Raw genomic sequence first — 16,312 nt, 5'->3', positions numbered from 1 at the left:
CGGGACTTTTTGGAAGATGAAGGAGAATGATTCTGCGTCTAGGGACCATTCTGACTCTATTGGGGCTGTCCTGGATAGAGCATCCGCCGTCACGTTGCGGAATCCTTGTAGGTGAACTGCCGAGAGGTGCCATCTTTTCTTCTCTGCCAGTTGGAAGATGGGCAACATTACTTGATTGAGTTGGAGCGATCTTGAGCCCTGATGATTGAGGCATATGACCAGTACATCGCTGTCCAAGGTCAGTCGGATGTGGACTGAGGGACGTGGGGACAGCCTTTTCAGGGTGAGAATTACTGCCATGGCCTCCAAGATGTTGATGTGAAACGTTTTGAATAGGGGAGTCCATGTTCCTTGAACTTGACGTTGATGGAAGTGACTCCCTCATCCTTCAAGTGATGCGTCTGTATGGATGACGACCGAGGGTGGAGGTAGTTGTAGAGGTCCTGCCTTTTGAGCTTCTTGGCCTCCGACCATGGCTTGAGGAGTGATTGTAGCCGAGTCGGCAGAGGTCTCTTGAGATCTCTTCGAGCGTTTCATGCGTATCTTCTCCAGACTCCCGATGCATCTTTTAGCAGTACTCTTAGCACTGGGTCTGTCACTGAAGCGAACTGGAGGGAGCCGAGCACCCGTTTCTATTGTCGTCTTGAAATCCGTTTGGATTTGAGAAGTCTCTTGTTAGACCTCGCTATTTCCTTTCTCTTTTTTAGCGGAATGGAAAGACGGTGTGACTGGAGGTCCCAGTGGATGCCTAGCCATTGGAATTTCTGAGCTGGAGAAAGTCGAGACCTTTCGGTGTTTATCTTGAAGCCCAGATGTTCCAGGAATTGGATCACCTTCGTGGAAGCTTGCAGGCATTCTTCTTCTGATGCTGCCTACACCAGCCAATCGTCCAGGTAAGCTATCACCTGGACGCCTTGTAGGCGTAGTTGTTGAACGATTGTCTCTGCGAGCTTCGTGAAGATCCTTGGGGCTATGTTTAGCCCGAAGCGCATGGCTCTGAAGGTGTACTGTCTTCTTTGAAGCCTGAATCCTAGGTAAGAGGAGGTCTGGCGATTCATTGGAATGTGCCAGTAGGTGTCCGCCATGTCTATCAAGACTGTATATTCATTGAGGCAGTAAGGCTCGTATGTGCTGAAGAGTCAGCATTTTGAACTTGTCGTTCACGATGAACTTGTTGAGAGGGGACAAGTCCAGAATGACTCTGAGTTTGTCGTAGTCCTTCTTGGAACACAGAATAGTCTTCCTTGGAACCTGATGGACTTTGCCCTCTTGATCACCTTTTTGTTCAAGAGTTCTTGGACGTATTCTTCCAGAACAGGGGTGAAGTGTTGAAAGAATCGGTGGAAAACTGGTGATGGTGTTCTCCAGCTCCAGCCTAGTCCGTTCTTGATGATGCTGTGAGCCCAGGGATCGAAGGTCCAATGATCCTGGAAGAGGCGGAGTCTTCCTCCCACCAGAAGCATCTCATTGCTTCTGGTTTCCGGAGGGCTTGCCTCCTCGACCGCATGCTCCCCTGCCTCCTCTCCCTCAGGAGGGATGTTTAGAGGAGTCTATACCGGTGCCTCTACCTTTGGGACGAAAGGTAGTCGTCTGCCTCTCGTAGGTGGGTGTGAAGGCTGGTGACTGAGTCACCACCGGCTGGGGTACCAGTTGGAAGGTTTGTTGGGGCTGAGCCACCAACTGGAGAGCAGTGGTTGCAGGAAGCTGGTGTTTAGCCTGATGAGGCTGTGGTCTTGGCCTCTTGGACTTCTTCTTCGGTTTGGGGCCCTCATCCGGAGAAGATTTCCTTTTTGATGACATGCCCCACTTCTGGAGAAGGTTCCTGTTCTCCGTGGCGGCCTTGTTAACAATCTCCTTAACCAAGTCATTGGGGAAGAGATCTTTTCCCTTAATGTTGGAGGAAATCAGCTTCCTTGGTTCATGTTTGACCACGGATGACGCAAACACGAACTCTCTGTAGGCCCTTCGTGCTCTGACGAAGCTATAGAAATCCTTCGTCAGAGTCGCTAGGTGGGTCTTGGCTAAGACCATGAAGATGCCTGGGGTGCTATGTTCCCCAGCCATTGTCTCCATTATCACTTGGAGGGAAAGGGAGGCGGCCAGCCTCTCTTTCGTATCCTGCTCCCGACGAAGGAGATACTCAGAGAGCTTGGGGAGGTTCTCACTGGACTGTCGTCTAGCGATGACGGCCTCCAACTTTCCCATGGAGAAAGTTAACTGGATGTCTTTCCAGTTCTTGTCGTCGGGGGGTAAGGCGAGGGAGAGAGGCTTACATTCCTCCAATGTAGGGCAGGGTTTCACTTCCTCCACCGCCTTAAGCAATGCCAGGAGAGACTTCTCTGCGAAGGGGAAGACCTTGGTGCTTGGAGCAAGAAGTGACGGGTGTTTCTTGCTAAGGGCCGGCACCTTAGAGTTGGTGTAGCCCTTGTCCTTCAAACAACCGGCTAGCAGGAATTGAGCCTTTGCATGGTCAAACACGATGACCTCCTTCGGCTCAGTTGCTTCCTTCAAAATGGGTTCTGACTTGAGGCGGATAAAGCAGTCTGGGTACGCCTCAAAGCTAGGCCAGAATTCCACCTCTTCGAGGGGGACGGGGCCTCGTTTGTCATTGACGACGATCCTACCGCTTGTGATGGGCATGTACTCAGCATGCCTCCATGGGTTGATCACAGAGCAGGTAGGAAGGTCCTTGACGTTCAGCCTCCTCTGAGGCTCGCGTTGCTTCGTCAAGCGAAGAATTTCCTTCTTGAAATCCTCATCCCTCTTGCGAAACCTCTCCTCGAGAATCGCCATCATGGCCTGGAAGTTGTCCATGGGATCGTCCGTTCTTGTTGGCATAGGAGTGGACGATGTAGAGGGAACTGGTTCTGAGATGACTACGGAAGCTACGGAGGGCGCAGCGGCGCCTTCTTCTTCGGAGTCAGGAGCCATCATAGGTTCCTTGTCTTGACCCTTGGCCATCAGGGTCCTCTCGGTGATGTCCGACACCTCCGACATCCGGTCATCGTCGACGCACGAGTAAAGTAAATTCTTGTATTTGGGCAAAAATAAGAATTAACATACATAAATGTAATAAATGTAAATTGTAATGGAATGCAAATCACTTAGATAGACTTGGGACATTAATAGAAATAGATGTGGTATCTGAAAAGGAAAACTTGCCATTACACACGTTAATTCCATAGGAATTATGAAGTCTTTCTAGAATGTTTTATATACATTTCATGTTAGGAACATGTCGCACACGTGTTTTAGTCTATGTGACTTCACCTTAGTATAAGAACAGTCCATAGTGTCACATGGTGGCACTATTTTCACTTGGTTGTACGCTAGGGTCAACACAGACACCCTTAGAGTTAGAGTCCCAAATAACTCACTGTTCATCGCAGCACAAAGCAGCAGGTTTTAACACACTAGCTGCAGCTACCACGTATCTTTTCAATTCTTGCACCTGCTTTGCATAGTGTTTGAAAAACACTCTTGAAGATTTCTAGCCTGTGAATGAGTGAAGACTTTCGAAGTCTATTGACTGGAAGAAATTCAGGGAAAAGGCGACTTTCCTGGGATCGTGACCTGCGGGCGTACTGTCAGGATACGCTCTGCGAATAAAGTAGGTGATTTTCGCCCTTAGTTGTTTGAGTAACAAACCAGAACCCGATGTTTCCCCTTTAAAGAGCTGTCCTCCACCAAAGTCCAAAGTTCCTCGAAGATAGACCTTTAGGCTCTCCACTGGGCATAGAGAGACATCTTCCTTCAGAGGGCAGATTCTCCAGGGACCCCACCTTTAAGTGGGTAGCTCATTCTTGGCGAGAAACGTTGGGTCAGGAAAAGGGTGAGCTCGCCTGTTTCTGCAAACTGGATTTGGCCTTTTTCCCTTGATAATGCCACAATTTCACTGACTCTAGCTCCCGAGGCAAGTGCAAATAAGAAAATCACTTTTTGAGTCAAATCTTTCAAAGGGCAAGTTTCATTGTCCAAACTTGAGGCAAAATGGAGCACCTTGTCAAGAGACCAGGAGATGGGTCTTGGCGGGGGTGCAGGTCTGAGTCTAGCACATGCCTTCGGCAACTTGTTAAAGATGTCACTAGACAGGTCTATTTGGAAGACATATAGTAAGGGTCTTGTCAGGGCCGATTTGCAGGTGGAAATCGTGTTGGCTGCCAAGCCTTGTCCATGAAGGTGAATGAAGAAGGACAAACAAAAATCCATTGATATTTCTGTAGGATTTCTAGCCTTGACAAAGGACACCCATTTCTTCCAAGATGACTCGTATTGCCTTCTGGTAGATTTCGTTTTATATTCCTCTAAGAAGTCTAAGCTTTTCTTCGAAATCCCACACCTCTTCTTGACGGCTAGGGAGAGAAAATCATGAGATGAAGGTCTCGGGTTTTCTGTGATGAAGCGAAGACAGTCGACTTCTAAACTTGTTGGGTTAGAACTGGGTCCGGCAGGGGAATTAGCTTGTGTTGTAACTCCAGGATCAATGGGAACCAGTTGCTTGGGAGCCACTAGGGCTGCTATTCCTTGGAAGGATCTCAGCTTGGTGAGGACTTTTAGCAGAAGGTTGGGTGGAGGGAGTAGATAAATCATGGTCCATCTGTTCCAATCCAGGGACATGGTGTCCACCGCTTCCGCTCGGGGCTCCTCGTATGGGGCCAGGTAGCGAGGAGGTTGTTTGTTGTCGCTCGTTGTGAAGAGGTCGATCTGCAGTTCCGGGACTTCTTGGGAGATGAAGGAGAATGAGTCTGCGTCTAGGGACCATTCTGACTCTATTAGGGCTGTCCTGGATAGAGCATCCGCTGTCACGTTGCGGAGTCCTTGTAGGTGAACTGCTGAGAGGTGCCATCTTTTCTTCTCCGCCAGCAACACTTTTTTGAGTTGGGGCGATCTTGAGCCCTGACGATTGAGAAATCTGACCACGACTTCGCTGTCCAGGGTCAGCCGGATGTGGACTTAGGGACGTGGAGACAGCCTCTTCAGGGTGAGAAGTACTGCCATGGCCTCCAAGATGTTGATGTGAAACGTCTTGAATAGGGGAGTCCATGTTCCTTGAACTTGGCGCTGATGAGAGTGACCACCCCATCCTTCTAGCAATGTGTCCGTATGGATAAAGACCGAGGGAGGCGGTAGTTGAAGAGGTACCGAACTTTTCAGGTTCTTTGCCTCCGACCATGGCTTGAGGAGTGATCGTAGCCGGGTCGGCAGAGGTCTCTTGAGATCTCTTTGAGCGTTTGATGCGTATCTTCTCCAGTCTCCCGATGCATCTTTTAGCTGTTCTTGTAGCACTGGATCTGTCACTGAAGCAAACTGAAGTGAGCCAAGCACCCGTTCCTGTTGTCGTCTTGAAATCCGTTTGGATTTTAGGAGTCTCTTGACAGACCTCGCTATTTCCTTTCTCTTCTTTAGTGGAATGGAAAGTCGGTGTGACTGAAGGTTCCAATGGATTCCTAGCCATTGGAACTTCTGAGCTGGAGAGAGTAGAGACTTATTGGTGTTGATCTTGAAGCCCAAATGTTCCAAGAATTGGATCACCTTTGTGGAAGCTTGCAGGCATTCTTCTTCGGAAGCTGCCCACACCAGCCAATCGTCCAGGTAAGCCATCACCTGGACGCCTTGAAGCGTATCTGTTGAAGATCGTCTCTGCGAGCTTCGTGAATATCCTTGGTGCTATGTTTAGTCCGAAGGGCATGGCTATGAAGGCGTACTGTCTTCTTTGAAGCCTGAATCCTAGGTAGGAGGAGGTCTGGCGATTCATTGGAATGTGCCAGTAGGCGTCCGCCATGTCTATTGAGACTGTGTATACTTTTTGAGGCAGTAGGGATCTTATGTGTTGAAGAGTCAGCATTTTGAACTTGTCGTTCACTATGAACTTGTTGAGAGGGGACAAGTCCAGAATGACTCTGAGTTTGTTGGAGTCCTTCTTGGGAACACAGAATAGTCTTCCTTAGAACATGGTGGACTTTACCCTCTTGATCACCTTCTTGTTCAAGAGTTCTTGGACGTATTCTTCCAGAACGGGGGTGGAGTGTTGGAAGAATTGGTGAAAAGCTGTTGGTGGTCTTACCAAGCTCCAGCCTAGTCCGTTCTTGATGATGCTCTGAGCCCAGCGATCGAAGGTCCAACGATCCTGGAAAAGGCGGAGTCTTCCTCCCACCGGAAGCATCTCATTGTTTCTGGTTGCCCGAGGGTTTACCACCTCGGTCGCTTGCTCCCTTTCCTCTTCTCCCTCTGAATGGACGACGAGAGGAGTCTCTGTTGGTGCCTCTACCTCTAGGACAAAAGGTACTCAACTGCCTTTCGTAGGCGGGCATGAAGGCTGGTGACTGAGTCATCACGGGCTGAGGTACCAGTTGGAAGGTTTGTTGGGGCTGAGCCACCAACTGGGGAGCAGTGGTTGCCGGAAGCTGTCGTTTAGCCTGACACTGCTGAGGTCTAGGCTTGCTAGGTTTCTTCTTCGGTTGGGGGCCCTCATCCTGAGAAGATTTCCTTTTTCTTGACATGCACCACTTCTAGAGAAGGTTCCGGTTCTCCGTGGCAGCCCTGTCAACGATCTCTTTCACCAGGTCATTGGGAAAGAGATCTTTCCCCCAAATATTTGGAGGAAATCAGCTTCCTTGGTTCTTGTTTGACGGTGGCATTCGCAAACACGAACTCTCTGCAGGCTCTCCGTGCCCTGACGAAGCTATAAAAGTCTTTTGTCAGGGTAGCAAGGTGGGTCTTGGCCAAGACCATGTAAAAGCCTAGGGTCCGTTGTTCCCCAGCCATCGTTTCCATTTGCACCTGGAGGGAAAGGGAGGCGGCCAGCCTTTCTTTCGTGTCCTGCTCCCGACGCAGAAGGTATTCGGAGAACTTAGGGAGGTTCTCGTTGAACTGATGTCCAGCGATGTCGGCCTCCAACTTTCCCACGGAGAAAGTTAACTGGATGTCTTTCCAGTTCTTGTCGTCGGGAGGTAGGGCGAGTGAGAGGGGCCTACATTCCTTCAATGTAGGGTAGGGTTTCCCTTCCTCCACCGCCTTCAATGCTGCTAAAAGGGACTTCTCTGCGAATGGGAAGACCATGGTGATAGGAGCAAGAAAGGATGGGTGTTTCTTGCTCAGGGCCGGCACCTTGGAATTGGTGTAGCCCTTGTCCTTCAGGCAACCGGCTAGCAGAGATTGAGCCTTTGCATGGTCAAACACAATGACCTCTTTAGGCTTGGTTTCCTCCTTGGAAACAGGTTCTGACTTGAGATGAATGTAGCAGTCCAGGTATGATTCAAAGCTAGGCCAGAATTCCACCTCTTCAAGGGGGACGGCGCCTAGCTTGTCGTTCACGAAGATCCTACCACTCGTGATAGGCATGTGCTCGGCATGCCTCCATGGGTTCGTCACAGAGCAGGCTCAAAGTTCCTTCACAGTGATTATCCTCTGGGGTTGCTTCGTTAAGCGAAGGATTTCCTTTTTGAAATTCTCATCCCTCTCGCGGAGCCTCTCGTCAAGGACCGCAGTCAAAGTCAAAGCTTGGAAATTATCCATGGGTGTGTCCGGTCTTGTGGGCATAGGAGCGGACGAAGTAGAGGGGACTGGTTCCGAGATGACTACGGAAGTGATAGAGGGTGTAGGGCCGCCTTCTTCTTCGGAGTCAGGAGCCTCTGCCATCAGGGTCCTCTCGGTGGTATCCGACACCTCTGACATCCACTCATCATCATCAAGGTGGATGTCCTGGAATGCGTCCTAAACGTCTGGATCAACCGGCAGTTGGACACATGGGATCTCGGGTTTGGGGATGACGGCATCCGCAGATGCCTTAGGGAAGAGCAAAGCTCTCATCTTCTCACCAGGGAGATAGGGCCCCGTGGCGTTCTTCTGGAAACCACGCATCCACTTGCGTAGTTTCTCATGATCAATGTCCCTGGCCTCCGCTGCTGGGGGTCCTCGAACGCCTCGGTGAGCAGGTCCTTGCAGACAGTGCAGACCTGCGGGTCCCAATATTGTAGAGATCCTTGGGTGACGGAGCAGCTGGCGTGGGTTCGGCACGCCAGGTGGCCTAGAAGTCCCGGCGCCGAACGCTGCAGAAGGCGCTCTCACACCGGATGTACTCCTCCTGTAAAGAAGAAAGGGGTACATGAGTATATAGAAGTCTATAACATTGACTTAAAGTAATCTTAGATTAGTCTTAAAGTAATCTCAATTACATTATAAGATTCCTTTCCAAGTGTAAGCTTAGCATAGGTAAGCTGGAAATGAAGCAGGAAAGACACATACTTGTAAATCCCGCCCAGTCAATTGCCGTGACCTTACACTACTACTAACTCTAGGGCTTTCCTTCGAGTAAACCCTAAGGGGGAAGTTATCCAGTAGGGATAAGTAGCACAGCTAATACTTCCTCCGGGGTATTAGCAATGGTGAAAGGGAGAGAGCTGAGTTCATTCAGCATAGTGAAAAGGGGAAATAATTATCCCCAATTTGAGTAGGTCCCGGCAGGGGACTGCCCATGGATGCACAGAGTATGCTAGAAAGTATTTACTGCATAACTATACACCATAGTTTTCTGAGTAGGGTATGTACTATACCATAGATGTACTGGCTATCGTATACAGCTATACAATAGACAGGGTAGAGTAAGGTGACAGTCCACTTTTGTAACATGAATTAGGTGAAACCGGCAGCCTGCCGACGTGTCGGAGGCACATCGGGCGCCGGCGAGTCTCCGATTGAGGGTAACTCCTCCCAGCCATCAGTCTATGTGGCGGGGAAAGGGCGACAACCTCGTGATTGATGGCAGATCGCCGTCATGTCGGCAGCCCCGGCAGTCGGCAGGCAACCGGCTGTAGGTACTCCAACCCTGACTTCAATCTATGGGACAGAGGAGGAGACCTAGGCTAAGCTGTCGGCTGTTGCCGGCAGAGTTGTGCGACAGTGGACCGGCACTTGATTGAGAGAGAGAGAGAGAAAGCATAGAGGAAGGAAGAGGGAAGGGTGGCAGCTTACTATCCTAACCTCGCCTTCCTCGAGAAGGAGGGTTCAAATGGTAGGAAGAGTATGATCTGGCTTCCATCCAGCCGCAACTAAGCCGGCAGTCAGCTAGAGTTGCGGTTGGCGGTCCAAGGGAGGACCGAAGAACACTCTAAGATAGTAGGGAGGTCTTCTGCCGGCAGACCGACCTGTCGTACGCTATCCCATAGTTCAACTATATGCGGGAAGTTTAGCAGTTTGGACTAACAGGCGAAAGGACCGGGCCGACCCCCAACCCGCCGGAACTCAGTCAACTTGTAGGACGGAGGACAGAGGTGTAATGGCTAGGCCATCACCAAAGGACAGAGAGGGAGGGGAAAAGGGTCCTGAGAAGGAGTATAGGGGTTGGTGTGAGCCTTCCCCAACACTCCAAGGGGGGGGGGGGGTTCTGTATCAGTACCGGCACTATCCTAGGTATAGAAAGAATTCGTTCTCCAGCCTAGGGAAGGTTAGTACAGTAAAAGAATGGCATGGCCGTGGCGTTCCAGACTATAAAGAAACAGAATCCCAGGGCCTGCCTAATCTAGGCTAGGGGAAGCATATCCCCTACCCCTAGTCCAGCGGAGACCAAAAGGAGAGTTCATTTGCCTAATGGGGTAGCTGGGGGCAAACGACTGATACTCTGAGGTTCTGACCCCAACTCAAAGCTCATAAACTATGGCTTTGGGCATGGAAAGAAAATCCTGGCCTAACCTCACTTACATACGATTACAGGTAAGGAGAGCTAGGATGTAGCCTAGGCTACCTCAGAGGGAGGAGAGATTACCTTAGTGCAAAGGTAACCGGGGAGGTGTGAAAGTATACAAAAGCCCTAAGCCGTGGGTTAGGGGCAAGGGAATCGACTACCAAGATCATCAAAAACGGATTTTGAGCGAAGCGAAAAAACGGATTTTGAGCGAAGCGAAAAATCTAGTTTTGGGTGAGATGGCCTTGTCGTCCTGCTGGAAGGTTCCTTCAGTAGCTTCCTTAGGGTATATATGATTACAGTAGATATTCCCAGAGAATTAAACTAAAGGTTTCACAGAATTCTAACTTCTGGCGCGAGTACCATAAAGGTTTCCCTCTAGGATATCGTATATCAACGCGCCACATGGCTATCTGTACCCCACATAGCGTTTATGCTTCGAGGGTGAAAGGTGGCGAGATAACTGAGGAGCCGCTCCAAAGTTATCCTCATTCGTTACTATTACAGTACTTGCAACATAAACAAACGGCGGCCATAGCTGTCCGCCATACTGTGTGACGTCACGTCTGTCCTCATTCTGAAATCCAGCTTTCTACCAGCCTCCACGATATAGTATAGCAGGGAGGGGCCTGCCAGGCTGAACTGGAACAGTCGGGCGGGTCCATCAGGACGACATGGCCATCTCACACAAAAATAAATTTTTCGCTTCACTCAAAATCCGTATTTTGGGCTCAAGCCATGTCGTCTGATGGAAGTGTACCAGAGAATTAATGTATCATGGGTTTTTTCCCCCATTTCAAGTGCCTTCTACTTCGAACAATATTCCTGTGGTCTTGTGACCGTAGAGACCGTGACATCTCCGTTAAATGTCACTACCAGTGGCATTACAATGACCTGGTTTCCAGCCCCCCTGGCAGGGAAGTCCTGTTTTGGACAAGTGGAACATCTCGAAGTAACCTGACGAAGATAGACTCACCTGGATGAAGAGATCGTGCCGGTCTCGAAGACAGATCGGAAGGTTAAATATTTGTGTAGGAACAATATTATACCACTAGGTGAGTGTATATTAGACAGTAGGTATATTAAATATAGATAACCATAGAAATAGGGGCAAATAAAACTATAACAGCAATTTATTTTCATATGAGAGATAGGAGCGAAATAAGACGCGTATGGTAAATAAAATAATTCTTTTATTTGAAAATTGCATGGAATTATAGAAAATTATTTACAATAATAATATCGGATAACAGACATAGATTTCCAGTAAAGATGGTGATGTGGAATTTGAAAGGAAAAATATTTTGCCTTTAAACACAAGTTCCCGGGGGAACGCCAGTCTTTAAAATCACTATACACTTCATGTCCAAGAACATGTGGCACACGTGTAAGAATCTATGTCACTTCACCTTGATGAAGAACAGTCTATTAGTGACACTAAGTGTCCCTTGAAATCACTATGTATCGCACTAGTGTCAACACAGGCACCCATTTGAGTTAAAGTCCCGAAAAAAAACTCACTGTTCTACGCAGCACTAAACAGCAGGTTTCATTACACTACCTGCTGCTACCACGAATCTCTTGATTTCGTTCACCTGCTTCTCATAGTGTCTGAAGAACACTCCAGATGACCTCCAGCCTGTGAAGGATTGGAGGCTTTCAAAATCCATTCCTTGGAAAAAATTCAGGGAAGAGGCGACTTTCCAAGGATCATGACCTGCAGGTGTAGTGTCAGGATCCGCTCTGCGAATAAAGTAGGTGATTTTCGCTCTTAGTTGTTTTAGTGACAGGTCACTACCCGAAGTTTCTCCTTTAAAGAGTTGTCCTCCGCCAAAGTCTGAAGTTCTTTGAAGATAGACCTTAAGACTCTCCACTGTGCATAGAGAGACATCTTCCTTCAGGGGGCAGATTCTCCAAGGGCCCCATCTTTTGGTGGGAAGTTCGTTTTTAGTGAGAAACGTGGGGTCGGGGAAGAGGGTAAGTTCCCCTGTGTCGGCGAACTGTATCTGGCCCTCTTCTCTTGATAATGCCACTATTTCACTGACTCGAGCTCCCGAGGCGAGAGCAAAAAGGAAGATTACTTTTTGAGTCAAGTCTTTCAGAGGGCAAGATTCGTTGCAAAATGGAGCACCTTATCCAGGGACTAGGTCATGGGTCTCGGTGGAGGTGCTGGATGGAGTCTAGCACACGCCTTAGGAAGTTTATTAAGGATTTCGTTGGACAAATCTATTTGGAAGGCGTACAGTAGTGGTCTAGTCAAGGCCGATTTGTAAGTGGAAATCGTATTGGCTGCTAAGCCTTGTCCATGAAGGTGAATAAAGAAGGACATGCAAAAATCTATGGAGATTTCCGTAGGGTTTTTTGCCTTGACGAAGGATACCCACTTCTTCCAGGATGATTCATATTGCCTTCTGGTAGACTTTGTCATGTATTCCTCTAGGAAATCTAAACTTTTCTTCGAGATCCCAAACCTTTTCTTCACGGCTAGGGAGAGAAAATCATGAGATGAAGGTCTTTGACTTTCTTTGATGAAGCAAAGACAGTCGACTTCTGCACCTGTTGGGAGAGAACTGGGCCCGGCAGGGGGATCAGCTTGGGCTGTAGCTCCAGGACTAGAGGAAACCAGTTGCTCCGAGGCCACTTGGGAGCCACTAGGGCTGCTGTCCCTTTGAAGGTTCTCAGTTTGGAGAGGACTTTCAGCAGAAGGTTGGGTGGAGGGAACAGGTAAATCTTGGACCATCTGTTCCAGTCCAGGGACATAACGTCCACTCTTCCGCTTTGGGGTCCTCGTAAGGGGCCACATATTGAGGAAGTTGCTTGTTGTCGCTTGTCGCGAAGAGATCGATCTGTAGTTCCGGGACTTGACGAGAGATGAAGGAGAATGATCTTGCGTCTAGAGACCATTCCGACTCTATGGGGCTTGTCCTTGATAGAGCGTCCGCCATCACATTGCGGAATCCTTGTAGTTGAACTGCAGACAAGTGCCACTTCTTCCTGTCCGCCAGGCGGAAGATGGGTAATAGCACCTTGTTTATGTGGGGCGATCTCGAGCCCTGACCGTTGAAAACATTTGACTACTACCGAGCTGTCCAGAGCCAGACGGATGTGTATCGAGGGACGCGGGGATAATTTCTTCAGAGTGAGAAGAACCGCTATGGCCTCCAAGATGTTGATGTGAAACGTCTTGAATAGGGGAGACCATGTTCCTTGAACCTGTCGTTGATGGGAGTAGCCCCCCCCCAACCCTCCAGAGAGGCGTCTGTGTGGATGTTGATCGATGGAGGCGGAGGTTGAAGAGGGATGTATCTTTTCAAGTTCCTTGCTTCTGACCACGGTCTTAGAAGTAAGTGAAGCCTGTTCGGTAGGGGTTTCTTGAGATCTCTTTGAGCGATGGATGCGTTTCGTCTCCAGACTCCTGGGGCATCCTTTAGCTGTGCTCGTAGCACTTGGTTTGTTACTGAGGCAAACTGTAGGGAGCCGAGTACTTGCTCCTGCTGTCGTCTTGAAATCCATTTGGATTTGAGAAGTCTTTTTACATACCCAGCTATTTCTTTCCTTTTCTTCAGCGGGATGGAAAGGCGATGTGACTGAAGATTCCAATGGATTCCTAACCATTGGAACTTCTGAGCTGGAGCGAGGCGAGACTTCTTGATGTTTATCTTGAAACCCAGTTATTCCAGGAACTGGGTCAATTTGCTGCAAGCTCTCAAACATTATTCTGGCGATGTCGACCAGACCAGCCAGTCGTCGAGGTAGGCCATCACTTGGACGCCCTGAAGGCGTAGCTGGTGAACAATTGTGTCTGCTAGCTTGGTGAAGATTCTCGGAGCTACGTTGAGCCCAAAGGGCATGGCTCTGAAGGCATAGCTTCTTCTTTGGAGCCGGAATCCTAGGTAGGAGGAAGCGTGGTGGTTCATTGGGATGTGCCAGTAGGCGTCCGCTAGGTCTATTGAGACCGTGTAGGCCTTGTGAGGCAGTAGGGCTCTTATTTGTTGAAGAGTCAGCATCTTGAATTTGTTGTTCGCAATGAACTTGTTGAGGGGGGACAAGTTGAGAATGACTCTGAACTTGTCTGAGTCCTTCTTGGGAACACAAAACAGTCTTCCTTGGAACCTGGTGGACTTTACCCTCTTGATCACCTTCTTGTTCAAGAGTTCTAGGACATATTTTTCCAAGACGGGGGTTAATGGCTGGAAGAATTGGTTGAAGGTTGGCAGTGGTTGCATCCAGCTCAAACCTAGTCCCTTCTTGATGATGCTGTGTGCCCAAGGATCGAAGGTCCAGCGATCCTGAAAATGGCGGAGTCTTCCTTCCACCGGAAGCACTTCATTGCTTCTGGTTTCCCGAAGGCTTGCCACCTCGGCTGCTAGCTCCCTTTCCTCCTCTGCCCCTGGAGGGACGGTGAGAGGAGTCTCTGCCGGAGCCTCTACTTCTGGGACGAAAGGCAGTGGATTGTCGTTCATAGGCAGGGGTGAAGACCGGTGATTGCGACACCACCGGCTGGGGGACCACCTGAAAGGTTTGTTGTGGATGTGCAACCACTTGGGGAGTAGCGGGAGCCGGAAACTGGCGTTTTTGTTGATGCTGCTGGGCCCTTGGTTTTGAAGATTTCCTCTTAGGCTGAGGGCCTTCGTCCTGAGAGGACTTCCTTTTGCGGGACATGCCCCACTTATTGAGAGGGTTCCAGTTCTTAGAAGCGGCTTTGTCCACGATCTCTTTCACCAGAGCTGTCGGGAAGAGATGTTTGGCCCAGATGTTGGAGGAGATTAGTTTCCGGGGTTCGTGTTTTACTGCCTCATTGGCAAACACGAATTCTCTGCAGGCTCTCCGGGCCTTGATGAAGCTATATAAGTCCTTCAACACGGTTACTAGGTGGGTCTTCTCGAGAACCATATACAAGTCTGGGACCCTAACGTCCCTGGCCATGACTTCTAGCTGAATTTGATGGGACAGGGAGGCAGCTAGCCTCTCCTTGGTCTCCTGCTCCCGACGAAGAAGCTGGTTGCTCATCTTTGGAAGATCTTTGTTAAACTGACGACCAGCCGCGTCAGGTTCCAGTTTCCCGACCGTGAAGGTAAACTGGATATCTTTACAGAATCTATCGTCGGGGGAAGGGCGAGGGAGAGAGGCCTACACTCCTCCAGGGTAGGGCAGGGCTTTCCTTCCTCCATCGCCTTCATGACCGCATGAAAGGCCTTTTCCATGAAGGGAAAGGTCGCAGTAGAGGGAGCAAGAAAGGACAGGTGTTTCTTGCTCAACGCCGGCATCTTAGAGTTGGTAAAACCTCGGCTCTTAAGACATTCTGCCAGCATGGCTTGGGCTTTTGAGTGATCGAACACGATGACTTCTTTGGGTTCGGTCTCCTCCTTGAAGGCCGGTTCGGACCTGAGCCGGACGTAACAGTCCGGGTAAACCTCAAAGCTGGGGAAGAATTTCACTTCTTTCAAGATGATGGACCCAAGCTTATCGTTAATGAAAATCTTGCCAGATGTAATTGGCATATGCTCGGCGTACCTCCAGGGGTTAGGCTCCGAGCAGGGGGGAAGATCCTTAACCGAGATCTTCTTCGGTTGCTTCCAACCCATAAGATGAACTTTGAGCTCCTCTTGGTTCTTACGGAGCTTTTCGTCCATCAGTGCCACCAATACCCGGATGGCATCTTCGGTGGCGGGCAGCAGGGGTTGCGAGGCGGCTGAGGTAGTGGGGACTGGCTCCTCGACCACAACAGGGGTTACCGTAGGTGTTTGGCGCCCTCGCCCTACGAATCAGGGAGCTCCACCTGATCCTCTTCTTCCTCCAGATCCTCACCCATGAGGGTCCTCTCGGTGTTGTCGGACACTTCCGACATCTTCTCCACCTCCTCCTGATGACACTTTCGGAGTGTAGCCGAAATGTCGGGTTCAACCACTAGTTGAACGCAGGGAATCTGATCCTGGGTAATCACAGAATCCGATAGTGCTTTTGGGAAAAGCAGGGCCCTCATCTTTTCATTGGGGAGATAAGGCCGGTGGCGTTCTTTTGGAAACCGCGCACCCAATTGCGCAGTTTCTCTCCAGCATTGTCCCTGGCCTCCGCGGATGGAGGGTTATTGAATGCCTCATCAAGAAGGCCTTTGCAGGTTGAACAGGGCTGCGGATCCCAGTACTTGAGATTTCCCTTTTTTACTGCACAGGGGGCGTGGGTCTGGCACGCCTTATGCCCGTAGAAGTCCGAGTGGTGAACTCTGCACACTTCACGTTCTCCTCCTGTAAAAGAAAGAGACCATGAGTACATGGAAGACATAGTTATGGCTTACATTACTCTTAAGATTAAGATTCACTTATATCTGTAGAATTGGTTTTATGTGAGCCCAGGATAGGTGAGCTAGAAAGGAAGTAGGAAGACATACTTGTGAGTCCCATCTAGCCGGTTACCGTGATCTTTTCTGCAGTCAATTCCTTAGGACCTGAAGGTTCTAAAGGAGGAAAGAGCATCCTTATGGATGAGCCAAGCTTAGGCTTCCTTATTAAGGAATTGTCTACAGAATGGAGAGGATCTGAAATTATTCAGAACCTAGGGAGAGAGAGGGGGAAAATAGGATAAACCCCCTTTTATTTGGGTAGGTCCCGGCAAGAGACTGCACTGAGAAGCATA

Source organism: Palaemon carinicauda, chromosome 28 (assembly GCF_036898095.1).
Source record: "Palaemon carinicauda isolate YSFRI2023 chromosome 28, ASM3689809v2, whole genome shotgun sequence".
Lineage (NCBI taxonomy): Eukaryota > Metazoa > Arthropoda > Malacostraca > Decapoda > Palaemonidae > Palaemon > Palaemon carinicauda.
The sequence above is the reverse complement of the archived record's forward strand: the minus strand, read 5'-3'. Positions refer to the sequence as shown.